At 41.8% G+C, this 27173-nt stretch overlaps 2 long non-coding RNA genes across 2 annotated transcripts in view; one reads left to right on the top strand and one right to left on the bottom strand.

The window, feature by feature from the left end:
- Nucleotides 1-27173, bottom strand: part of LOC145519063 (uncharacterized) — a 62628-nt gene that overhangs the window by 24823 nt on the left and 10632 nt on the right. Inside the window, exon 2 of the long non-coding RNA XR_014063499.1 lies at nucleotides 21897-22075. This is a non-coding gene — a long non-coding RNA (uncharacterized LOC145519063). The remainder of the gene's footprint in view (nucleotides 1-21896; nucleotides 22076-27173) is intronic.
- On the top strand, nucleotides 569-2970 carry LOC145519076 (uncharacterized). The gene is made up of 3 exons (XR_014063513.1): nucleotides 569-671; nucleotides 1008-1142; nucleotides 2052-2970. It is a non-coding gene; the product is annotated as an uncharacterized LOC145519076 (long non-coding RNA).

A 27173-nucleotide genomic window follows, 5' to 3' on the forward strand; every position in this document is an offset into this window, starting at 1 on the left:
CCAGTCTCTAAGCCCCAGCGACACACGCTTCAGAAGCATCAACAGCAGCTTTGTTCAGGAATCTGTTTGACATGATTCTCCAAAGACAAAAAATATGAGGAGAGGGGAGTACCTCTGCCAGAAGGCAGGTTTTTAGACCTAAACACTTTCCCAGCAAGAAGGCATGGACCAAAGATACAGTCTTCCCTCGATATCTACAGGAGATTGGTTTCAGGAACTTCCACGGATACCAAAATTCCTGCATGTTCAAGTCATTTAGTGGATCCTGTATCTGTGAGTTCAGCCAACTGCAAATCTGACCTGTGGATGGTCTGCAGATGCATAACCCATGGATAGGAAACACCAACTGCATTGAGCAAAGAATAGAAAATGCCTGTCCTAGAAGAGATAGTAAAGGTCAGAAAACTAGAAAAAGTCCCACTTTCATTCACCACAGTGTGGGAGTTGGGGGATCAGAGTGGAAACAGGAACATGGGGCTCAAAGAAGAAATGAAAGCGAAGACATTCTGCAGGATAGGGAAGAAGGGCAGATCAAATGAGAAGTGATGACTATAGCTGCTACCACTGCATATTTCTAAACTCTGAAAGAAGACAGCAACATCTCAAAGGCCACTTTCAGAGACTGGAGTGTGTACACAGACAAATTTTCTAACACAGAGCAATGTCTAATGGTAATTATATATAGCCTGGGTGCATTTAAATGTAGAGGTCATGAGTTCTGGACGACTAGCGTTGACTGACCAACAGCCTAATGAGACAAATCAAAATATCTTCCTCTGTTTTTCCTTCATCACCTGGAAATCACTGGAGTTCTGACAAAATTGAAAAGAATAAGAAGCCTCGAAGTTGGTTTCTGGACATTGACTTAAGAATTTTGGACTTTAGACTTTCAACTCATTAAAGGGAGATGTGTATTCAAATTTGGGCTATGTCCACATTGTCAGGGCCTTAGTGTCAGACCTGTTTTATGCTTTTGATATCAACGTTTCCATTTTCTTTCTTAGCAGGTCATTTGAGGCCTTGATGGAGAAAGAAGACAGATTTAACAGAGTGGGAGATAGGAGAGCACGTGAATTGCAGCCTGGGTGGAGAGTGACCTTGGATTTAATGAGTGTACTGATCTACTTCAGAGCCTTCTATAGGTAAATACATTACAATACATTGGACCTGTAAATATTGCAGAGCCTAAAGGGGAAATGGGATTGGATGGGAGAAAGGGGACAAAATGGACAAAGACACCTTCTGGTGCTAAATATAGCAACAAAACAAAACCCTGTAGTCTGAGAATTCAAAGTAATATATTTCTTTGTGGGGGTGAAAATTGGTATCCTGTGACACATAATGTGGTGATGGTTGAAGATTTAAATTGAGTAGTCCTTACGGAACAACTATGCTTGCCTGTTACTAATGTCAGCTCTCTGGGGCTTATAGGACTGAAACTCTATGATCGGAGCAACTTGGCCCCAGTGATGAGTACAGCCACATGACTAACTAGATAAAGTCTTGCTACAAGAAAAAAGATCAGTCACTGTGTGCAAAATACTACCCACATATTCAAAATTAATGAAATACGATTAAAAAGCAAAAGCAAATAAAAGAAGAGCAGTTTCAGACTTTGGACTCTATATCAGAGTGCCATTAACCCAGCACAGGAATCCCAAATGTAAAACAACCCATGGGCTAGGGCCAGAGGCTCAGTGGCTTTTGCCAAGTGCTGCTTCAGTGTGACCTCTAAACTTTCACCAAGATCTGCTCTTCACGTGTCCCTTAACCTTGGAAATCCCCATTGCTCTCATAAAGGATAGAATCCTTTTGCTGCTTTGCTCCTCTTCCTGTAAGAAAGGATTCCAATTAGACAGGGTCATCTAAGCACTTTGATTAGATAATATTTCTCTTAATAGTTTATAAACCTGAAACACTTGCCATTCTGTCTACCCAACCAGAATTAGTTACGTCCGTGGGTCACAGTAACAGATTTTAATATAGGAGTTTGTCCGTGAAAATAAATGGAATAGGGTAATCTTCCTCTCTCCTCTTTTATTTATCCACAGCCTGATCCCAGGTGTTGCAAGTGGTAAAGAACCCGCCTGCCAATGCAGGACGTAAAAGACGAGGGTTCAATCCCCGAGTCAGGAAGATGCCCTGGAGGAGGGCATGACAACCCACTCCAGTATTCTTGCCTGGAGAATTCCATGGACAGAAGAGCCTAGTGGACTACAGTCCATGGGGTCACATAGAGTCAGACACCACTTACCAAATGAACCACAACAACATAGCCTGACTGCTTGGACTGCGAGGAGATCAAACCAGTCAATCCTAAAAGAAATCAACCCTGAATATTCATTGAAAGGATTGATGCTGAAGCTGAAACTCCCAATTCTTTGGCCACCTGATGCGAAGAGCTGACTCACTGGAAAAGACCCTGATGCTGGGAAGGATTGAGGGCAGGAGGAGAAGGGGGTGACAGAGGATGAGATGGTTGGATGGCATCACCGACTCAATGCACGTGAATCTGAGCAAACTCTGGGAGGTAGTGAAGGACAGGGAAGCTTGACGTGTTGCATGCAGTCCATAGGGTCACAAAGGGTTGGACACAACTTCTCAATTGAACAATAACAACATAGCCTGACGGCTTGGGAGCCAACTATATTTCATCTTAAACCATGCCCAGGGACATCTACAGCTAAAAGAGACTCTGAGGCAAAATATTTCCTCTTCCTTTTATCTGAAGTCCTTCCTCTGTTAAGATAAACTTTCTTCATAAAGACTAGGTTGTCCACTTTGGATCCTCTGGAAAGGGTGACCATATAATTTATTGTGGAACTCGGACACTGGACTGAAAGGGGGCAACTGTGTAAACCATAAATTCCAGGAAAACCTAGTCACCACATGAACTACACTTACTCCATGATCTTGCTATGTTTATGGCTTATTTTATGAGCATCATGAATTAAAAAATTATCCTTTCAAGTTCTGAGTCATGTTTTTCTAGTTAAATATAACTGAAACACCTTAAACTAGCTTAAGCCAAAAACAAAGGGAGAGGGAGATTTATTTTAAAGGCGGAAGGAGATTGATTTTAAGGCTGTGGATGATCCCATGGAATCTAAGCGTGGAAAGTCCAGCAGGTCTTATGAGATGCCTGGGGAGCCAGGGAACGGCATAGAGTTCAGAAACAAGGACATGCATCAATCTCTGGTCTGAACATTTTCTCATCCCCACCTCTCTTTGCTCATCTGCTTGAGTTTCTTCTTTCTCTGAGGCCACAAATAAGATCACCTGTGGGAAACTATGCAGTACAAGTCTCTTGGGCTCAGAATAATGCTTCCTCAGCAGATGCCTCCATTCAGACTGGCCACGTGGTGTCCAAACTCTTCATACTCAGCTAGGCAAGATGCTTGAGATTTTCTTACGTACTTCTGCCTATAGAGTTTCTTAACCGTGTTTCTCTTTCTCATGGGGACATTTGAAAATGCTCATTTGGAAACAGATTTTCTGGCACTGACTGTAGGGGAGGGGAGCAGACATGCTACTCATTCCTCATTGCAAGAGGCAGCCCTATACTATCAAGTGCCCAAGCCCAACCCCAGCACTCCTCTCCTCCTACTTCCTGCTCCCCCACAGTGCCAACAGTGGTCCCACTGAGAGATGCTGAAACACGACCTGCCACCTATAGGAACCTGGATCCATGAGGGTGCACTACATAGGTCACTGGTTTGAGGTGAAGCCCAGTGTGCTGGAGTTCAGATCCCATCACCAGGGTGTGACGTAAGAGAGGTACCTTCAGTGGTCCTGGACAGGAAAGGAAAAACTACAGTACAAGAGATTTTTCTTGTTATATGCCTTTATACAGTAGCTAAATGTCATTAAGAAACAGTTGTGGTTCTGGATATGCTAAACATGGGCCAGTAACAAAACCTCATATAACGGTCCTGATACAGACATCACCCACACACCCTCTGGACACTCTGACCTTCTTCAGAAAGAAAATGTTAAAATCCCCCATCTCCGATTAAGGTGAGTGTCCTGTGTATGCTGACAAGGTGCCAGGTGTTAAAAATAGCCTATTTTGGTCACTGGGATATTTCAGCTAATCTTATCAAAGAATTTTTAAATGCCAGAGGCTTTTACCCTTTGGTTTTCACCGACTTCCCAATCTGCAGTTTCCTATAGTGACTTTAAGGGACATTTGCTCTATAAATCACAAGGTTTTGAACCCCAGAATTTAGACTAGTTGAACTGATGTGGTAAGGGGGTCTGCAAGGACTTCCAAGATGGTTTTTTTTTTTTTTTTGGTGTTTTGTGTCACAGACCTGTGAGGTGAGGAGCTACTCAGCTAGAGTCCTAATGGGAGGTTGGAGCTTCAGCTCCCAACATCCCCTCCCCTGCAGCAGGCACACAGCCCCCTTCCTCTCCTCTGTGCTGTCACCCAGTCACCACATGGTTATGGGTGGAAACTTGGCTCCCTGCTCTGAGCTGATCCCTTGAAGCCTACTTCAAACTGCCCATATCTAGTGTCAGGAGATAGGGAGGAGGTCTGCATTGACATCATTCAGTTATCTAACAGATTTCCTGAATGACGAAGGAAAGAGAAATCCTGAGGTGTAAAAATAAAACTCATCAGCATCAACCGCCTTCATGACAGAAGAGCCTCTCTTTTCCTCTTCATTACTAATAAGGCTGAAAAGGAGTCTGAAGTTCTGATCCAGGAAGCACCAGGGGTAAATGTGGGAAACCATGTTTTTGCCTATTGGGCTCAGGTTGACACCTTCCATGCAGGCAGCTCTGCATGTGAACAACTGGCCCATGATCCAGATGCAGGCTGGCTGTGGGTTCAGGCAGAGGCCCGGGGTCAGGCCTGATGTGGATGGATGGCAGCTCCCTGGCATATTTTCTTAGGCAGAGTTCAGTGAAGAATCATGGATATTTTCCTGAAGATTAGCAATATTGACCATCTTTTCATATGACTACTGGCCATCTGTATGTCTTCTTTGGGAAAAAAATGTCTCCTCAGTTCTTCTGCCCATTTTTTTAACTTTTTGATAGTGAAGTACTGATTAACAATGTTGTAGTACTTTCAAGCTTACAACAAAGTGATTCAGTTATACATATACATGTATCTATTTTTTTTCAAAATTTTTTCCCAGTTAGATTGTTACAGAATACTGTATTATGCAGTAGGTCCTTGTCGGTTATCCATTTGTTGCAATTAAGACCAGTGGAGACAAATAAATATTATAAATAAATACAGAAAAAATATAGCAGTGTATACATGTCATCCCAAACTCCCTAACTATCCCTCCCCACCACCACAGTCTTTCCTGTCTGGTAACTGTAAGTTTGTTCTCTGAGTTTTTATTTTGTAAATATGTTCATTAGTATCATTTTTTTTTTAGATTCCACAAATAAGGGATATCACATGATATTTCTCGTTCTCTGTTATACTTCACTCAATATATACTTCACTCTAGTTTCACCCATAGCATTACTTTGTTCCTTTTAACGGCTGAGTAATGTTCCATTGTATATATGTACCATATCTTCTTTATCCATTCTTTGGTCGATGGGCATTTAGGTTGTTTCCATGTCTTGGCTATTGTAAACAGTGCTGCAATGAACATTGGGGTGCATGTAACCTTTCAATGTTTTTCTCCAGGTATATGCCCAGGAGTGGGATTGCAGGATCATATGGTACCTTGATCCTGAGTTGTGTAAGTTGTTTATATATACTGAATAATAATGCCTTATCAGTCATTTTATTTGCAAATACCTTCTCCCATTTAGTAGGTTGTCTTTCCATTTTGTTGATGGTTTCCTTTGCTGTGCAAAAAATTATAAGTTTAATTAGGTCCCATTTATTTATTTTTGCTTTTCCTTTGCTTTAAGAGATGGATCCCATAAAATATTGCTGGAATTTATGTCAAAGAGTGTTCTGCCTATGTTTTCCTTTAGGAGTTTTACAGTATCTGGTCTTATGTTTAGGTCTTTAATCCATTTTGAGTTGATTTTTGTACCAATATTAGAAAATGTTCTAATTTCATTCTTGTACATGGAGCTGTCCAGTTTTTCCAGCACAAATTACTGACAGGACTCTCTTTTCTCTACTGTATATTCTTGCCTCCTCTGTCATAGATTCACTGACCAAAAGTGTGAATTTGTTTCTGGGCTCTCTATTCTGTTTCATTGATCTTTGTATCTGTTTTTGCACCAGTACATACTCTTCTGATTACTGTAGCTTTGTAGTATAGTGTGAAGTCAGGGAGTGTGATTCCTCCTGTTCTTCTTTCTCAAAATAGCTTTGGCTATTCTGAGTCTTGTGTTTTACATACAAATTTTAAACTTATTTGTTCTACTGCTGTGAAAAATGCCATTAGCATTTTGACAGGAATTGCACTGAGTCTGTAGGTTGCCTTTGGCAGCATGGTCATTTTAACAACATTGATTCCCTAGTCCAAGAACATGGTTTATCTTTTCTGTGTGTTTGTGTCATTTTCAATTTTTTCATCAGCATCTTATAGTTTTCCAAGTACAGATTTTCCTACTCAGTAGGTTTATTCCTAAGTATTTTATTCTTTTTGATGTGATGGTAAGTGAGATTGTTCCCTGAATTTCTCTTCCTGATAGTTCCTTGATAATATACAGAAATGCAACTGATTTCTATATGTTAATTTTGTATCCGGCAACTTTACCAAATTAATTGATGAGCTCTAGTAGTTTTCTGGTGGCATCTTAGGATTTTCTACTTACAGTATCATGTCATCTACAAATAATGACAGCTTTACTTCTTCCTTTTCAATTTACATTCTTTTAATTTCTTTTTCTTCTCTGATTGTTATAGCTAGGGGCTCCAAACTATGTTGAATAAAAAGTGGTGAGAATGGACATCATTGCCTTGTTTCTGATCTTAGAGGAAATGCTTTCAGCTTTTCACCTTTGAGTATGCTGTTAGCTGTGGGTTTGTTACATATGGCCCTTATTATGTTGAGACAAGTTCCCTCTATGACCACTTTCTGGATAGTTTTTAAAATAAATAAATGTTCGACTTCATCAAAAGCTTTTTTTGCATCTACTGAGCTGACCATTTGGTTTTATTCTTCAACTTGTTAATGTGGTATATTACAGATTGATTTGAAGATATTGAAAAATCCTTGTATCCCTGGAATAAATTCCACTTGATCATAGTTTATGATCCTTTTAATGTATTTTTGGATTTGTATTGCTAATATTTTGTTGATTTTTCATCTATGTTTATCAGTAATAACAGACTGTCATTTTCTTTTTGTGTGTGATATATCTGTTTGGTTTCAGTAACAGGGTGATCCTGATCTCACTGAATGAGTTTGGGAGTGTTTCTTCTTCCTCAATTTTTTTGAATAGTTTCAGAGGGCTAGATGCTAAGAGTTGCTAGTTCAGTTTAATCGGTCAGTTATTTATGACTCTTTGCAACCCTATGGACTGCAGCATGCCAGGCCTCCCTGTCCATCACCAACTCCCGGAGTCCGCCCAAAACTATGTCCATTGAGTTGGTGATGCCATACAACCAACCATCTCATCCTCTGTTGTCCCCTTCTCCTCCCACCTTCAATCTTTTTCAGCATCAGGGTCTTTTCAAATGAGTTAGTTCTTCACATCAGGTGGCAAAGTACAGGAATTTCAGCTTCAGCATCAGTCCTTTCAATGAATATTCAGGACTGATTTCCTTTAGGATGGACTGGCTGGATCTCCTTGCAGTCCAAGGGACTCTCAAGAGTCTTCTCCAACACCACAGTTCAAAAGCATCGATTCTTCAGCACTCAGTTTTCTTTATAGTCCAACTCTCACATCCATACACGACTACTGGAAAAACCACAGCTTTGACTAGAAGGACCTTTGTTGGCAAAGTAACGTCTCTGCTTTTTAAGAAGCTGTCTAGGTTGGTCATAACTTTTCTTCCAAGGAGTAAGCAAGTTTTAATTTCATGGCTGCACTCACCTCTGATTTTGGAGCCCCCCAAAAATAAAGTCTGCCACTGTTTCCATTGTTTCCCTATTTGCCATGAAGTGATGGGACCAGATGCCATGATCTTAGTCTTATGAATGTTGAGCTTTAAGCTAACTTTTTCACTCTCCTCTTTCACTTTCAGCAAGAGGCTCTTTAGTTCTTTGCTTTCTGCCATAAGGGTGGTGTCATCTGCATATCTGAGGTTATTGATATTTCTCCCAGCAATCTTGATTTCAGCTTGTGCTTCATCCAGTCCAGCGTTTCTCATGATGTACTCTGCATATAAGATAAATAAGCAGGGTGACAATATACAGCCTTGATGTACTCCCTTCCCAATTTGGAACCAGTCTGTTGTTCCATGTCCAGTTCTAACTGTTGCTTCCTGACATGCATACAGATTTCTCAAGAGGCAGGTCAGGTCGTCTGGTATTCCCATCTCTTGAAGAATTTTCCACAGTTTGTTGTGATCTACACAGTCAAAGGCTTTGGCATAGTCAATACTGCAGAAGTAGATGCTTTTCTGGAACTCTCTCACTTTTTCGATGATCCAATGGTTGTTGGCAATTTGATCTCTGGTTCCTCTGCCCTTTCTAAATCCAGCTTGAACATCTGGAAGTTCAAGATTAACATACTGTTGAAGCCTGGCTTGGAGAATTTTCAGCATTATTTTGCTAGTGTGAGATGAGTGCAATTCTGTGGTAGTTTGAACATTCTTTAGCATTGTCTTTCTTTGGGATTGGAATGAAAACTGACCTCCTCAAGTCTGTGGCTACTGCTGAGTTTTACAAATTTGCTCACATATTGAGTGCAGCACTTTCACAGCATCATCTTTTAGGATTTGAAATCCTAAAATTTCAAATTTAGGAATTCCATCACCTCCACTAGCTTTGTTCATAGTGACACTTCCTAAGGCCCACTTGACTTTGCATCCCAGGATGTCTGGCTCCAGGTGAGTGATCATACCATCGTGATTATCTAGTTCATGAAGGTCTCTTTTGTATAGTTCTTCTGTGTATTCTTGCCCACTCTTCTTAATATCTTCTGCTTCTGTTAGGTCCATACCATTTCTGTTCTTTAATGTGCCCATCTTTGCATGAAAATTTCCCTTAGTATCTCTAATTTTCTTGAAGAGATGTCTAGTCTTTCCCATTCTGTTGTTTTTCTCTATTTCTTTGCACTGATCACGGAGGAAGGCTTTCTTGTCTCTCCTAGTTCTTCTTTGGAACTCTGCATTCAAATGGGTATATCTTTCCTTTTCTCCTTTGCTTTTCACTTCTCTTCTTTTCACAGCTATTTGTAAGGTCTCCTCAGACAGCCATTTTGCTTCTTTGCATTTCTTTTTCTTGGGGATGGTCTTGATCCCTGTCTCCTTCACAATGTCATGAACCTCCATCCATAGTTCTTCAGGCACTGTATCAGATCTAATCCCTTGAATCTATTTCTCACTTCCACTGTATAATCGTAAGGGATTTGATTTAGGTCATACCTGAATGGTCTAGTGGTTTGCCCTACTTTCTTCAACTGAAGTCTGAATTTGGCAATAAGAAGTTCATGATCTGAGCCACAGTCAGACTCCTGGCTCAGATCATGAGCCAGGACTCCTGGTCTTTTTTTTGCTGACTGTATAGAGCTTCTCCATCTATGGCTGCAAGAATATAATCAATCTGATTTCAGTATTGACCATCTGGTGATGTCCATGTGTAGAGTCTTCTCTTGTGTTGTTGGAAGAGTTGCTGACTCTTCTCTAAATGTTTGGTAGAATTCACCTGTGAAGCCATCTAGTCCTCAACTTTTGTTCATTGGGAGTTCATAAATTACTGATTAATTTTCATTCTTATTTCATTCTTAGTAATTAGTCTGTTCACATTTTCTATTTCTTCTTGGTTCAGTCTAGGGAGATTGTATGTTTTGAAGAATTTGTCCATTTCTTCTAGGTTGTCATTTATTGGTGTATAGTTTTTTGTAGTAGTCCCTTAGAATCCTTTGTATTTCTGTGGTGTCAGTTGTAGCTTCTTCTTTCTTTGTAGCTTCTTTTTCATTTCCAGGTATCACCTCACACTAGTCAGAATGGCTATCATCGAAAAGAACACAAATAACAGTAGGCAAGGATGTGGAGTAAAGGGAATCCACCTGTACTGTTGGTGGAAATGTAAATTTGTGCAGCCACTATGGAAAACAGTATGTGCTGTGCTGGTCTTAGTCACTCACTCAAGTCCGATTCTTGGTGACCACATGGACTGCAGCCCACCTGGCTTGTCTGGTGGGCTTCTGCAGGCAAGGGGGTTTTCCAGGCAAGAATACTGGAGTGGGTTGCCTGCTCTCCTCCAGGGGATCTTCCTAACCCAGGGATCGAATCCAGGTCTCCCACATTGCAGGCAGATTCTTTACCATCTGGGTCACCAGAGGAGCAGTATGGAGGTTTCTCAAAAAACTAAAAATAGGATTATCATATGACCCAGCAATTCCACTCCTGGGTATGTATCCAAAAACCCCAAAGATACATGCTCCCCAATGTTCAGAATTACTTTATTTATAATTGTCAATGTATGGAAGCAATCCAAATGCACATCAACAGGTGAATGGATTAAAAAGATGTCATACATGCACATACACATATACACACACCCAGATGTATACAGATATTGCTGCTGCTAAGTTGCTTCAGTCGTGTCCGACTCTGTGCGACCCCATAGACGGCAGCCCACCAGGCTCCGCCATCCCTGGGATTCTCCAGGCAAGAATACTGGAGTGGGTTGCCATTTCCTTCTCCCATGCATGAACAGGAAAAGTGAAAGTGAAGTCGCTCAGTCATGTCTGACTCTTAGCGACTCCATGGACTACAGCCTAGCAGGCTCCTCCATGGGATTTTCCAGGCAAGAGTACTGTAGTGGGGTGCCATTGCCTTCTCCGATACAGATATTACTCAGCCATAAAAAAAGAATGAAATTCTGCCATCTGAAGCAACATAGATTAACTTGGGGGCATTATGCTAAGTGAAATAAATTGAACAGAGAAAGACAAATACTGTATGATATTACATATATGTGAATTTGAAAAAATACAACAAAATAGTAAATAAAACATAAAAGAAACAAACTCATAGATATAGAGAACAAATTAGCAGTTATCAGTAAGGAGAGGGAAGGAGGGAGGGACAATAAGAGTACTGGGGGAAAGGAGGATTATTATGGCATTATATGAACTCATCTTCATGAAACCTTTGAAAACTGTAAAACACTATAAACTTTTAATAAATCCTTCACCAAATTAAACAAGTTTTTTAAAAAATCACAGACAGATGTTAATGGCCACAGAATTGTCTAGAATGTAATTGTTAGTATCATCCCCCTCTCAACCAAATGAGCACTTTTATTTTCCTGGAACATTAAATTAAATGTTTTTATCTTTATCCTGTGAACTCATGTCATCCGAACAGCAATTGCAGTCATTGGTATTACTCGGTTCACTGAACAATTGAGAGTTTTCAGCCTGTTTTAAGACATGAGGATTGAGAATGAAGAACATGGTGAGTATTCAAATTTATTTCATTTGGAATCATGTCTTGTTTTTAACTTTCCATTCTTTTTCTGAGTCAGACATTAGCAAAGTTTTTTTTTTTTTTTCTTCTTTAAGTGTCTTATATTAAATGAATGATGTGTGAAGTGCCACACCCATGAGAGAAAATCAGGTGATGGCTCCTCAGCCGGCCCATAATGTACCAGCTAAAGTTGAAACTGACTTAACTAGGTATGTGAAACATAAACACATATTTTATATGCACAAATGCACTGTTCCACACATGCCACTGCCATTCAGAGATGACCCGCCCAGTCCTTCCTCAGCTGATCCTGTCTATACAGTCATGAGGATGCGCTGGTAGAACTTCCCACATTTTGTTGTTTGCACTCTTTCTGACCAGCAGTTAGTGGGATAACTTGCTTACACTGGGGTACAATCTAGCTACAGAATAGAGTGAAGCTGGGAAGTCTAAGGGAGATTTTGTTTGCAAGCCTGGCATAATTAGACAGTGATCTAACTGATGCAGAAATTTTCTCCTAACTGGCCATCTCATCCTTACTTTTAGAGCTGACCATGCAAACGCCATGCTTCAGTTTCTCTTCTTTGATAGTATATGAAATTGACCAGCTAGACTATTTTGAACCGAGGTAGTGCAATTTTATGGGATCATGTTGTCTGCATTCCCTTAAATCTTTTTAGAAAAAGAATATTTTAGATGTGCTGCACAAGGAACTGCCCCCCATATGGGGCAGTCTGACCAGTTACAAAAAATACAATATAAGAAAGGTACATTTGGAGCAGAAGGTTTTTGTTTTCAATCATACTCTGTTCTCTGTCTTCAAAGTTACCGGTATTCCAAGTGTGGGTCAGGAGTATAACCAACGAGGGTTAGATCTGCACCGATTGGCCTTAAGAATAGTAGACCCACCACGGCGCTCTTACAAAGCCATGATGTGGGTGGACACACTGCATGAGTCACCGGGAAGCCAGGGAGTATAGCCAGGGTAGCTTTGTTGTGTGTCTGGAGGACCGCCCAGGAGACTTCATCTGTGGTTCCAGCAACCTGGAGAGACCTGTACCTACGGATGCTTCTGAACTCCAGGAACTGCTTGTCCAGCCCTTCCCTTGCTTTCCAGCCCATTTGGGTATAAAAAGTCTTTTAACAAGTTACTAGCTAGCTCACCTCAACATCAACATCTTCTTTCAATCAAGTCTTTCTTAGATAAATGAAGGAGGCTAGAGGTTATGGGTACTAATACATATCAATTATCAATAATTTAGGAAAAGATCCTCCTTAGATATTTCATCACTGAGACAGGAACAACAAGATTTACTGAGATACGATAAAAGGAAAGTGGCCCAAAATAGAAATAACTGTGACAAACAGGAAAAAACACCAGCAAACTGCATTCTTTGCCCCAATTTACAACCCCTTCCCCTCACCCCATACTCTCACTGGAGGGCCTAGCTTCCCTTCTCAAACTTGCTAGTCAAGTATGAACTCATAAGACTGTCTCAGAGAAAAGTCTCAGTATCGTAGGTGTGAGCACTTTCAGTTTTGTGTTGAGACTTCAAGTGTTGAGGTGAGTTTGAGGGCTGGTGACACGGTGTGCTCATGACTACAATCTTCTCTCATCATCTCCACCTACTCAAGCCCTGCCCCATCTCTCCCACTTCCCCCTCACCACTCCCCCGGCCCATTCCATTATCTTTTAAATAATTCGAGGATTTACAAACTGGTGGCAGGATGTGTAGGAGTGAGATGGTCTTGAACTCTGAGGTAAATTTGGCTTAAGTATGGAAGAAAAAAAATTCACTTTAGGGGATTTACCTCTTTGGGCTGTAAGAAAGAGCTAGAAGCATAACTTTTCAATGATTCATTTGCATTGCCTGAAGACGAAACTAAATACAATTAAAATGGGCTATTTTGGGGGAGATGATGAGCCACCATTACAGCCCAGACTAGTAGCACCATGCCTGCAGCTATAGGCAACACCAGTTTGGATCTTTTGAGGCATATAAGCCAGCCTAAAACTGGCTGCTTTGAATCATCCCTGTGCGCAACATGTAGAGGAGTAGGGAGTTAGGGCTTTGACCAGAAACTTCCAGGGAGTGGAGGCATCATGAGGCACCACAGCTATCCTAGGAGGAGACGGGTACACTCTTCTCTACCAATCCCTCCACTTGCTCCCCTCCTCCTCCCACCATCTCCCTCCACCCTACTTAGTACCTAGAATGCCAATTAAAGATTCACATTTTAGTGTATTAAGGAATAAAAGATTTTCAAGTTTTGGGGAGAGTGTAATATGGATCAAAATCCTTACTGGTTCAGTATTTCCCCCACTGACCTTCTAGGGGAAGATCTTTTGATCACAATGCTGTTGTCTTTGCTTAGATGATAAAAAAAAAAAAGGCAAAAGTTTGCAGAAGCAGAATTATAAAAGGCAGAGCCAAAAAGATTACTTTACATGTGAGGAGACACTGGACTACAAAGCTGGAGGCGGAGAGAGAGGAGAAGAGACAGCATGGGGCAACACGTGGGAGGAGAATCTTTACGATCAGATTTTCAATATTTTGTTGTTTTATGCCAATATTTCCTGCTACCCGTTCTGCTACCTTACTTAAGATTTCAGTGTTGAAGAGACAGTGTTTTTCAAGGCTTTCTTGCTAGACCTTTATTTCTTTTGAGATAGACATGAAAGATAGAACAAAAAGGTCTAGATTGATTTTGGGTCTGTCTGCATCTTAGCATAAAGGGCACGGGCCAGTCAAGTGAGACCCAAGCTTTGCTGAGATGGGCAGAGGCATGGAATGGGCTGAGGTGCTGAAGGGAGCGCAAGTGACAAGACACCCCTGATAGGCTTTGCCTCTCACAGCTTCGCCCTGGCCTAGCCCCCCGGAGTCCCATGTTTCTGGCCTTCCATGTGCCCTTGCTGCGTCAAAGGAGTACCCAGGCAGCTGCCACCGGGAAGTGGATCAGCAGCAGCTTGGGGTCTGGGCAGGAGTCCAACTGCTCCAGTGGCTGCCAACGTTCTCACCCGCCCACCCTCTCAGCCCACTAGCTGTTCATTAGGAAGCCTGAGACCTTCACAGTGTCCTCCACTTCCTCCCCATCCCCCATCAGTGTCCCAAAGATGACCTTGCCTGTGGTCCCCAGGCAGAGGCACCTTCCCAGCTTCTCCCTTAAGGCCCACGACAGGCTAGGACAGAGGAAACTTGGCCAGGGAAAGTTGGCACTTGATCCAGCTCCTACAAAGAGATATACAACTAGGAAACACACTGCCTCTGCAGTGCTATCAGAAAACAGCTTCTGGCTTGACTGAGAATGAGGAACTGTTGTGGAAAATGCCTGTTATTCATGTTCCTGGCAGATCTGTGAGCATTTTCATAACACAGATGTAGCTCTGACTGCTCGCTCCACAAATGCAGACGGAACCTTCGTCAGGACACTGGTGACAGTGTGTGCCAACTGGCAGACAGACACGGAGGGACTCAGAAGAAGGGCAAAGGGTGGTTTCTTCCTTCTGAGCACTGGAGGGGTGAGGATGTGTGCTTTCTCCGACACTCACCCTAACTGTGCGCTCTCCATCTGAAGGATAAATGATTTCCTGCGCTAAGTCAAACTGATCCCAAATGTTACAGGTTAAAGCATGTCTCCTCAAAAGATACACCAAAGTCCTAACCTCTAGTTCTACAGAATGTGACCATTTATTCAGGAATACATCGTTGCAGGTGTAATTATTGTAGCTAAGATTAAGTTGTTTTGGTGTAGGGAATTATTGCAGTTAAGATAAAGTTGCATTAGAGTAGAGTGGACCCTTAATCTAGTCTGACTGTTGTCCTTGGAAGACTACACTGTGAAGAGACAGAAACACACAAGAAGATGGCTGCGCGATGGACAACGGCAGAGACTGGAGGGATGCGTCTGGAAACCAAGGAATGCCACAGATTGCTGAGAGTCGCCAGAAGCTAGAAAGAGGCTAGGAAGAATTCTCTGAAGCCCCAGAGAGCCCGGCCAACACTTTAATTTCAGATTTCTAGACTCTAGAACTCTGTGAGAATACATGTGTGTCCTTTGAAACTGCCTAGTTTTGGGTACTTAGTTACAGCAGCCCTATAAAATGAGCACTCTAAACAAAACTGCCTTGATAATCATGCCAGTGTGAAGAGGTAAACTAGTACAGATCCCACGGAACTTCTCACCAGGAGCACCAGGTGAAGAGCCTGTACTACAGAGAAACACTTGTTGTTTTCTAGCTGAATATGCTTCTCCTTCATTGGTCCTTGGGGGAGTCTGTGATCCTCCTTTCATGTCAAACAGACCAGAAGCATCAAAGTTGGCACCCTGTCCAATAATAAACATGCTAACTCCTCGAGCCTTTGCCCTGGGATTCAGACTTGTGGGACAAGAAAATAATCCTTGGGAGTAAAAACTCCATTATCTCTATTTGATCTCAAGAGGAGAAATCCTAATCATTCCAGAAGAAAACAATCTAGTTGCCTGCTCAAGCATAAGGGTCTAGGAAGCTGATCACACTGTCCTTGGGCCCTAGACGCTCACTGACGAAGTTTGGGGCTGGATGAACATAACCTTAGCTTTTAGCCACAGCAGTGAGTGGCCTAGGAGACCTTGAGCTGTCTATAAAGCAGGCTGACTTGGCATCACTTTGGGGATTAAACAGAGGGTAAAACTGGCTGGAGAGGGTGGCAGGGTGGAGACTGTAATCTAGGCATGATAAACCTGCGTTTGAGCCAGGACAGGAATGGTGAAGGTTAAGGGGACAGAATAGTTTACAGAGAAAGAAGCAATTTGAACACAAGGAGAACAAGAGCGCTTCTGAAGACTGTGGCAGAATTCTGAATCTGGCAAGGGAACATTTAAGGGAATTTACCTCCTTCCAGTCAGGGAAAGGAGAGTTTATTCAACTGATTTTAAAAACATCTAGGTTTCCAGAAATATTCCAGGCATCTCATAAAATTAAACATTAAGTAAAATAGGACAATTAAGGATTTAAGAACCAAACAGAGATTCTAGAAAAGAGATAACAGAGTAGATGCTACAAGGCACCTGCAAAAAGGAACTGTTGCAATTAATCCGTACTGATTTATTAAGGTGAAAAGAGAAATAATCTAGTATAATTTCATTGCATACACATACAAACTTGTTTAAAGATATACTATTTTCTGGAAGTGAGCTAGAAAGAAGTTTTTATCCCATTCATCTACAAAGATTCTTCTTGAGAAATATGATGGACATATATGATGACTATATATACCCTCCTTTAGGGGTGCAAGTGTGCACCTGCGTACATGTTTGTGTGTGTGTTTGTGTGTATGTGTGTGCATGTGTGGTGGGGGTCATGTATAATTTCTTCCAACTTATTGGGCTGAAACCTTATTGAGGTTCAGTTTAAAGTCTGCAAATGGACTCTGATTTCTACGATTATTATGAAATACAATGTATGTGATAGCAAGCCATGAATTTACACACAGATATGTTCTCCCTTACCTACTGTCAAGTCTTGGAGCCAGAAACACAGCAGTGGGTGGTAACTAAAAGACGATCATATCCATTGCCTTACACAGCAAGAAACAAAGATGATACCTTTAGTACTCCAGGGGTGTAATTATCTCATGAAAACCCCAGTTAGTGGAGGCGTCTCCTTGCTATTATTAGATTTCTTTAGTTTAGGATATAAGTATATGCTGAAAGGCATTCACTGAAAATTACTCATTTCTCCATCAGTGTGTTTGAAAGCCAAGCTCTGTGGTGATTAATTTGGTCCTTAAGCAGGTGAGGCTCAATTCTGGCTCTCCCTTAGTGCAAAGCTGGATGCTGAATGAACTGGCATGCAGCCCTTGATTCTACTTTTGTGTGTGTTCCCAGAAAGCAGCAGGGCTGTTCTCTTGGACAGCTAAGGTTTCTCTAAGTTCAAGACTTTGTTCCACTGACTGTTTTTCCTTCAGCAGTTTCAAAAGTTCTTCGTGGCATTTCTTTTTTTAATGTCATAACTGAAGATGTGAATCTTGCCCAATTTCTGGTCAAAAGAAAACCCTCTTATCATGTCACTTGGTCTCATGTGTCCCCACCATGGTTTCTGTGGAATATCTGTCTCAGAATCAAGTGTTTCAACAACAGGGAAAATCTCTGATATGTAGATCCAAAAGGATTAACAACATTAAAGATGAGAATTTTATGCAAATCAAAACTACAATGAGGTAACACCTCACACGGGTCAGAATGGCCATCATTAAAAAGTCTACAAATAACAAATGCTGGAGAAGGTGTGGAGAAAAGGGAACCCTCCTATACCATTGGTAGGAATTTAAGTTGGTACAGCCACTATGGAGAACAGTATGGAAGTTCATCAAAATACTAAAAAGAGAGTTGTCATATGATCCAGCAATCCTACTTCTGGGTGTGTATCTAGACTAAACTATAATTTTAAAAGATATATGCACCCCTATTTTCATAGCAGCACTATTTACAATACCCAAGACATGGAAACAACCTAAACGTCCATCAACAAATGATTAGATAAAGATGTGGTACATGTATACAATGGAATACTGCTCAGTTATTAAAAAAAAGAATGAAGTAATGCTATTTGCCACAAATGGATGAACCCAGAGATTATTATACCAAGAGGTAAGCTGGAAGGAGAAAGACAAATATATGATATCACTTATATGTAAAATCTAAAATATGACACAAACCATAGTGGCCCAGATAGTAAAGAATCTGCTGGCAATGCGGGAAACCTGGGTTTGATCCCTGGGTTAGGAAGATCCCCTGGAGGAGGGCGTGGTAACCCACTCCAGTATTCCTGCCTTGAGAATCCTCATAGACAAAGGAGCCTGGTGGGCTGCAGTTCATGGGGTCACAAAGAGTCAGACACAACTCAGCAACTAAGCATAGCAGAGCACAGAACTTATCTACAAAACACAAACAGACTCACAGAGAGAAGAGACTTTTGGTTGCCAAGGGAGTGAGGGGTCGGGGCATGGAAGGACTGGGAGTTTGAGGTTAGGAGATGCAAGCTATTATATACAGAATAGATGGACAAAAACTCCTCTGTATAGTGGTGGTGGTTTATCACTAAGTCGTGTCCAACTCTTGCGACCCCGGGACTATAGCCTGCCAGGCTTCTCCATCCACGGGATTTCCCAGGCAAGAATACTGCAGTGGGTTGCAGTTTCCTTCTCCAGGGGATCTTCACAACCCAAGGATCAAACCCATGTCTCTTGCACTGCAGGCAGTCTACTGCATTGTAGGCAGATTCTTTACCGCTAAGCCACCAGGGAAGCCCTCCTCTGTATGGCACAGGGAACTATATTCAATGTCTTATGATAAATCATAATGGAAAAGCATATGAAAAGAAATGTACATATATGTGTAAGTGAGCCACTTTGCTGTACAGCAGAAATTAGCACACTGTAAATCAACTGTGTGCTAAGTTGCTTCAGTCATGTCCGACTCTTTGCAACCCCATGGACTGGGCCCACCAGGCTCCTCTGTCCATGGAATTCTCCAGGCAAGAATACTGGAGTGGGTTGCCATGCCGTTCTCCAGGGGATCTTCCCAATCCAGGGATTGAACCCAAATTTCCTGCAGCTCTTGCATCGAAGGCAGATTCTTTACCACTGAGCCACGGGGAAGCCCAGATACAAAAGATGAGAATTTTACATGTAAATGAAATATGTTAGGCAGTGTTAATGCTCTTTCTCTTCACATGCACTTATTAGCTAGAAATATTGCAAACTTCTGCATTAGCCAAAGAACCAAATAAAAATAATATGGGGAAAAGATCTCTTCTGATATTTAGTGGATGTGGCTAACATTTGCTGAACCCTTTGTAACAGGCACTGCAGACACTCTATGTTTCCTACAGCATCCTGAGTGACTCTGCTAGGTAATTACTGTTCTGTTCATTTCCTTCCTTCCTTCTTTCCTTCCTTTCATGAACCTCAGGTACAGAAGAGTGCCGTAATCACAGGTCTCAGTTTATGATACACTCTCATCATAAATCCACACAAGGACTCTTTCTTATTTTGTATAAATGTCATTCTTCCCTTTTCATTCTTATCCCCATTCCTTCCTCCTCAGGCCTCCACCCTAATGTGTTAATTTGTGTCATTTGCACATGTGCACTGCTCATCCTCCTAACATCCTAACAGAATTCATAGCTGGTTGCTAGACATGGCTACACCATTTAATGTTAGCCAACGGGATAAGAGCAAAAGTGATGTGTGAACTTCTAGGTTGCCCTGTAAGCAGAAAAGTTTCTTTCCTTTTCCTTTTCCTTTCCCTCTTCCCACTGAGCAGAGCCTGACTGTGTGCTAGGAGATCAAGGAGCCACACAGGACTCTGAGATAAGAGTCATGAGCTTACGGTGTCAAAGTAAAATGACAGAAACAGGTCCCTGATGACGTCGAACCCCCTCTGGATTGCCTACCTGAATTTTAACAGGAGAAAAAAATCTATCGGGCTTAATCCATTATTATTTTGAGTGCTTCTGTTACAGCCATTGATCCAATTTCCTGAATAAAAATCACATCTTTGCAAAGTGTGTAGGGCATTTAATATGTTTGCATGTGGTTCCCATTTTAAATGGTATTATTCTGCCTCTTAGGTTTTTCACTTGGCACTATTTAAAAAAATATTTCCTTGCTACCTGGAGAAGGGAATGGCTACCCACTCCAGTATTCTTGCCTAGAGAATTCCATAGACAGAGGAGTACATCTAGTTCTTGCTTCTAAGTGCTGCAGAGGACCACTGTGTCCCTCTCCTGTACTTCTCCTATGTACTCCCCTAGTGGTAAACAGATTACTTCCAACTTCTCATCCCAACAAAACCACCATGATAGCCCTGTGGCATTCCTTAGGAACCTTTGAAAGAGTTTCTCTTGGGTTTAAGTAGACAAGAAAGATGGCTGGTCACAGAGTATTCTCATGTTTAATTCTATTCAGTGCTGCCAAATCACTTTCCATTATGGCTCTAACAGTCTGCATCTCCATCCGCAATGCCTGAGGACTCCTATTTCTCTACAACTTTGCCAATACTTCATTATTCAAGTTTCCTTTTTTTTTTTTCCAATCTCAAGTGCCTCGTTTTTTAAAATCGGAATACAATTGATTTACAATATTGTTAGTTTCTGCTGTTTGACATGAATCAGCTATAAGTATACATATATCCCCTCCCTCTTGAGCTTCTGTCCTACCTCCCCCTCCCATTCTACCCCTCAAAGTCATCAGAGAGCACGGAGATGACCTCCCTGTGCTATCCAGCAGCTTCCCGCTGGCATCTATTTCACACATGATAGTGTGCATATGTCAATGCTACTCTCTTGGTTCTTCCCACCCTCTCCTTCCCCATCATGTCCACATGTTCCTTCTCTACATCTATGTCTCTATTCCTGCCCTGCAAATAGGTTCATCATTACCATTTCCTAGATTCCATATATATGCCTTAATATCAAGGCATATATATGGACTTTATTTGCTTTTCTCTTTCTGACTTACTTCACTCTGTATGACAGGATATGATACATATATACAATGGAATATAACCCAGCCATAAAAAGAAATGAAACTGGGTCATTTACAGTGAAGTAGATGAACCTACAGTCTGTCATACACAGTGAAGTCCCCCATCTTGACTTGCAGTTCTTTGATTAGTGTTTATACAATTGTTCATATACTTGTTAGCCATTTGGATTTTCCCTTCATCATACCCTTTTCTTTCTTTCTATATATTCTTGATATGAATTCATGTTGGTTTTAGTCATTTCTATTCACGATCTTTCAAGAAAGATATTCTCAGCACCTTATTCATTGAGACCTCGTGGCATTTTATATCCATTTCTCCATTAGGTCTGCAACCATATCCAATTCCCATATGCGTGTGCATGCCCGCTCCGAGCCCAGTCATGCCCTTGAGATTCCCAGTGTCTTGGAGCTGCCAAGTGTGCTCAGCCCCCAGCAACTCCACTGGTGAACCAGCTCACCCCTCCCTCCCTTTCTCTCTATACTTTAGCCCCCAAATCTGAACGTGGCCATCAGACGGTGACTCTCTTCTTTTCCTGATGCCTCCTTGCTTCCACTTCAGTTAAGAAGAGGGGAGCAGGATGAGGTCTGGATTGCACAGTTAGAAGCTACCACTCAAGATTCCAACAATCAAAATGGAAACTTGGACAGAAATTTAGATGAGAAATTTGTAAGGTCATGCCTGATTCTAAAAAGTCTGACTCCTTGGAGAAATGTGGGAATTTACAGAGCTTTTCTTTTCTTTTAAACCAAGAGGTTTCCACTGGCTAAACCTCTTGTTTTCAGCTTAGTGTGTACTGACCTTCTCCTTTAAAAGCGCCCCCCCCACCCCCGGATTTGGGAACACTCACCTTCACCTTAGCAAAATCCGCCTCCATTTACATCAAGAGGCCAGGAAGCTGCCCTTTTTCTTTATAGAGTCCTGGGAGAATGTCAGCCCGTGTAAGTCAGTGCAGCAAAATAGAGGAATATCTTTTAATGGAACTTCACCAACTAATATACCAGGTAGGGAATAAAGCTGGCTGCATTCCTGAAATAGAAAGAGGAAGAATGTACTATCATTGGGGGCCCCTCGGGTTGACTAGGAGCCTTTATAATGTAACAGTCTTCTAGATGTCACTTCTGGCCCTAATCATAGTTCACTGCTAAGCTGCTGAGTCAGTGTTCTTCATGACATGATCTTTTACTCTTCTGCTCCTCCTGCTTAGGGAAACTCCAACCCTGGATGAATCCAGCCAGCCCTCCCTGCTCCCTGGGAGAAGCACTCCTGTTGAGCTCTTCTGGCAAAGACCACAGCTGTGCTGAATGAAGGGAAGGGAAGGGAAGGGAAGTCGCTCAGTCGTGTCCAACTCTTTGCGACCCCGTGGACTGTAGCCTACCAGGCTCCTCTGTCCATGGGATTCTCCAGGCAAGAATACTGGAGTGGTTTGCAATTTCCTTCTCCAGGGGATCTTCCCGACCCAGGGATCAAACCCAGGTCTCCCGCATTGGAGGCAGACGCTTTAACCTCTGAGCCACCAGGGAAGTCCCGTGCTGAATGAGGCTTTTGACAAATTTAAGTTCTCCAACCTCAGCTGAGCTTTTAACACTGCCTAGCAATCTTCCCATAGTATCAGACAACACTCAGCCACAACTGACTTTCCTCTTTCTCTTTTTTATGCCACCTTCAATTTCACTCCCTCCTTCACTCTAAACACATCTTAAAACTCTTACTTGACAGAGGATAAAGGACAGGATGATTTCCTCAACTCCATGCCCCTCTTCCTTCGACTCTGTGCCTCATCCATCCTTACTGCCTTCTCCAGCACAGTGTTTAAAAGCTTCTCCTGCTAAATGTTTCTATTTTTGCTGGTGATTCTCAGTTGAATCAGATCCAATGCCCTCATTTCATTAAAAATTATTTTGTAACTCTCTTCCCCTTTAATATTGAGAAACGAACATAACCTACCTAAATACATAATTACATTTTAATTGATTTAATAACATAATTACAAAATAAAAGGAAAGTAATACGCTTTTCAATATGTAAAGGCTCAAGTACTATTATACTGACTACACAATAAGGTAGAGAAATCCTTATATCTCAATGTAGAATCACTGTGTGGTAATTATGAATGTGTAGACAGACTCAGGTACTTAATCTTAGAACTCATGGGCTTCCCTAGTGGCTCAGATGGTAAATAATCTTCCTGCAATGCCTGAGACTCGGGTTCAATCCCTGGGTTGGGAAGATCCCCTGGAGAAAGAAATGGCTACCCACTCCAGTATTCTTGCCTGGAGAATTTCATAGACAGAGGAACCTGGTGGGCTACAGTCCATGGGGTCACAAAGAGCAGATGAGACTGAGTGACTAGCACTTTCACTTCTAATAGGAATAAAAATGACATTTCAAAATGATAAGTAATGCTTTATAAAGCATTTTATATATATAAAGATTTCCCAGTGAAATCTTCCCTTGATTTACACTGTGGTTGAATCTTTGTGAAATTTAATCTATATTAAAACTATGTAAAAATTACTTTCTGTCACTGAAAAACAGTGCTAGGTTCCAGGCTCAGATAATTCTAAATAGAGTTTTCACTTCCCTGACTAGTAGCTCATTTGAAAGCTGCTTGGAATGTGGAAACTTTCTTCACTATATCACCCAGTGCAGGACATACCACATCTCTGGATTCTGCTCATTAGATGCCTTAACAGCCCCAAATCACCCTGATAACCCACACAATTCCAAGGTGCCTCCTGGCAGTGCCACCACCCTTGTATGGATAGACCAGTCTATTCTGGACCTCTCGTCAGTGAGTCTGTTTCATCAGTTAGCCCTTTATTTTCAATCTTCAACCTTTCCTTCTCTACTTGATTTTTCCTCAATCCTGTGTCATAATAAAGTCATCCCCACCTAACACTAAGTACTTCTCTGGCCCGTGTACTGCCTCCCCCCTCACCATCTCCCAGATCAACAGCACAGCAACCTGCCAGGGCTATTCCTTTCCCCTCACCTCTATACCCTCTCTAACTCACTGTCATTTCTATCAAGGAAACCATTCGCTTAAAATTTATTTTTAATTGGAGGATAGTTGCTTTACAATATTGTTAGTTTCTGCCATACATCAATATGAATCAGCCATAGGTATACATATGTTCCTTCCCTCAAGAACCTGTCTCCCACCCCATCTCACCCCTCTAGGTTGTCACAGAGCGTGGGGCTTGAGCTCCCTACATCATACAGCAAATTTCCACTGGCTACCTGTTTTACATATGGTAGTGTGTATGTTTCCATGTTAGTTTCTAAATCCGTCCCACTCCTCAGCTTCACCCACTGTGTCCACAAGTCTGTTCTCTATGTCTTTGTCTCCACTGCTGCCCTGCGAATATGCTCATCAGTATTTCTAGATCTTTCTAGATTCCACATGTATGTGTTGATATACCATATTTTTCTCTTTCTGACTTACTTCACTCTATATAATAGGCTCTAGGTTCATCCACCTCATTAGAACTGACTCAAATGTGTTCCTTTTTATGCTGAGTAATATCCCAGCTTCTTTACCCATTCATCTGTTGATGGACAGCTAGGTTGCTCCCATGTCCTAGCCATTGTAAATAGTGCTGCAATGAGCACTGGGGCACATGTGTCTTTTTCAGTTCTGGTTTCCTCAGGGCATATGCCCAGTAGAGGGACTGTTGGGTCATATGGTAGACAGGCAAGAGATCATTGCTGCTGGGACACTCTAACTTCATGAGTTCACAGACAACGGCTGTGCGCCTGGCAATGGCTGTGAAAACGGGCAGGATATCATTCTTGCATAAAGACAGGAGAGGGATCAGCTAACCCAGACTAGAGATGCCTTAGGAAGTGAGCCTTTTATGATTGCAGAAACACCTCGTGCAGGAGACAAAAGGTCAGGAAACATCTCAGACAGGACCTGCATTAACACAGGCACATTTTCACAAGAGTAAGGACCTCATCGTTTGCCTCTGTATTTGCAGCAACTAGCATAATGCATGGTATAGTATAAGCACTCGATAAATATTTAATAAATTATTAAACAAATTCTTGATTTGTAATACCACAAAGTTTTGAGTAGCTGGCCCTGGGAGTGGTATTCTGAGGCTTTTTTCTTTGTTATTCTGCCCTTGTATGCTTTTTGGCACCATCCAAGTTTTCGACAATGAGCACATACTCCTTTTATAAGTCTTTTCATAGTCAGAAGTGTTTCATGGAAACAAAAGGAAGCCACTGTAATGTAGTCATGAGGCCATGTGGGTGGTGGGGGTGGTGACACTAGCGTAGAATAAAGCTCCTGCCCACTCATTATTTCTGCATGCTGCCTAGTGAAGGAATATACCTTACACAGAACAGCTAAGAAGGAAAGGTCATTGCTGAGCCCTGAGCGTCATCTGTGACCTCTCTCCTTCTCCCTCCCTCTATCCCTCTCTCTCTTGTAAAGCAAAGAACTGTGTGGGCTACATGTGAAGAGGGTGTTGAGACAGGAAAATGATAGGGTTTTTCCATGCATTCCAAAAAACCGTGTGGGAATCTGCTCTTTCCAACCAAATGAAAAGCTATTTAAAAGTCAAACCCTATTGTGAATGGTGCACTGGGGTGGATCTCTTGGGACGTCCCTAGTGTGTAAGAATGAAATACTCCCACAAGGGCAGGAGAATTTCCCAGTATACTGGCACCAAACTGGATTTAAAGGCCATGGAGTTCCAACGATAGCATTTCCCTCACTCCCCCAAACAACAATACCACCAAACACTTCTTACAATTGCCAGTGAGGAAACAATCACCAAGGATTACTAAAACTAAGCAAAAGCCAGTGAAGCTGCAAATTAAGGGGTATGGGTGACAGAGAAAAATAAATGCTTTCAGCTGGCATTTGAAAGGAACTGGAGCTGGTGGGGTGACAGCAATGGGGGGATGGGGGTGGGGGAATAGGGCTCACAATCTGAGGGGAAATGATCAGGTAAATAAGCTCTCTGCAATAGGCTGGCCACATCTGGACACAAGTTCAAGGTCATTATAACTCAAAATGATCTTTTGGTTTTGCCTTCCAAAAAGGCATCAATGATGCCATCATTTTCCAAGGTGAAGTCTCTCAGGAGAATGAAAAAGAAGAATCCCTCCTCTTACAACTATCTGGTGCTTTCCTCCAACACAGCCTGTTTGCTGAGCTATCCAGGAAACCCAGTTCATTTGTGACCCTCAGGTAACCACTGCTGTCACTTTCTGCCATTAGCTTTTAAGTATGCTTGTTACTAATCACGTGTTTGTAAATTTTCCAACAGCTAGATTTGGGGGGCATCTTTCCCACCTGATTACATTTCAAAATCACTGAATTTACCCACATCTTGACCATGACCAAATTCACATCCCATATCCCCACTGTTGTTCTTGGTTTCTGCCCAGATTTGTAATGTATAAAATACTATCTCATTAACCAACTGACATAGGATCCCAAGATGATGCCCTCTTTTTTTCTTTCCTCCTAGTCTCTCTGGCCACTTCTTTAGAATCCCGACAACAAAGTATGATCAAGAAATATTCTCGGTTGATTAACTGAAAATCCCTTTGCTGATTCTTTTCTCTTTATCTATTGGTATTTTCCCCTTAAGTCTTTACTTTCAGTGCAGCAGCTCCTAGATATCACAGAACTTTCGTAATTTTAATTATCAATTCTGATGAATGTGAGTGGCAAACTGATTTGTCTAGCTCTTACCCAGTGCCTTCAAACTCCTGCAGCACCTTCTCTGAGTGTCCTTTCAGCAAGTTATAGGTAAATATTCAAAATCTTTCTATAGCCTTCACTGAGGGTAATTCCCCTCTCACACACCGTAGATTTCATCTCTAAAGCTGGATTTTAAAGACAGTATAGGCATATTAATAACACCTTTAATTACATGCCTCCTTCATGTCTCTGATGCTGTTACACTGATAACATTTGTAACTACATCATCATTGATGCATAGATGCCAGAAATAATGAAGTGCGCTTTCTGAAGGCTGAAAGCAGACTAGCAGGTTTTGGCCAAATACTGAACTAAAACCAAAGCCTGCTGCATTTCTTTTTAGACATTTTTTCTCTATCAAGGGCATAGGCATGAATCCATGAGGCTGAGAAAGGCAGAGTC

This window comes from Giraffa tippelskirchi, chromosome 8 (genome assembly GCF_054371585.1).
Source record: "Giraffa tippelskirchi isolate mGirTip1 chromosome 8, T2T-mGirTip1v1.2.pri, whole genome shotgun sequence".
NCBI lineage: Eukaryota > Metazoa > Chordata > Mammalia > Artiodactyla > Giraffidae > Giraffa > Giraffa tippelskirchi.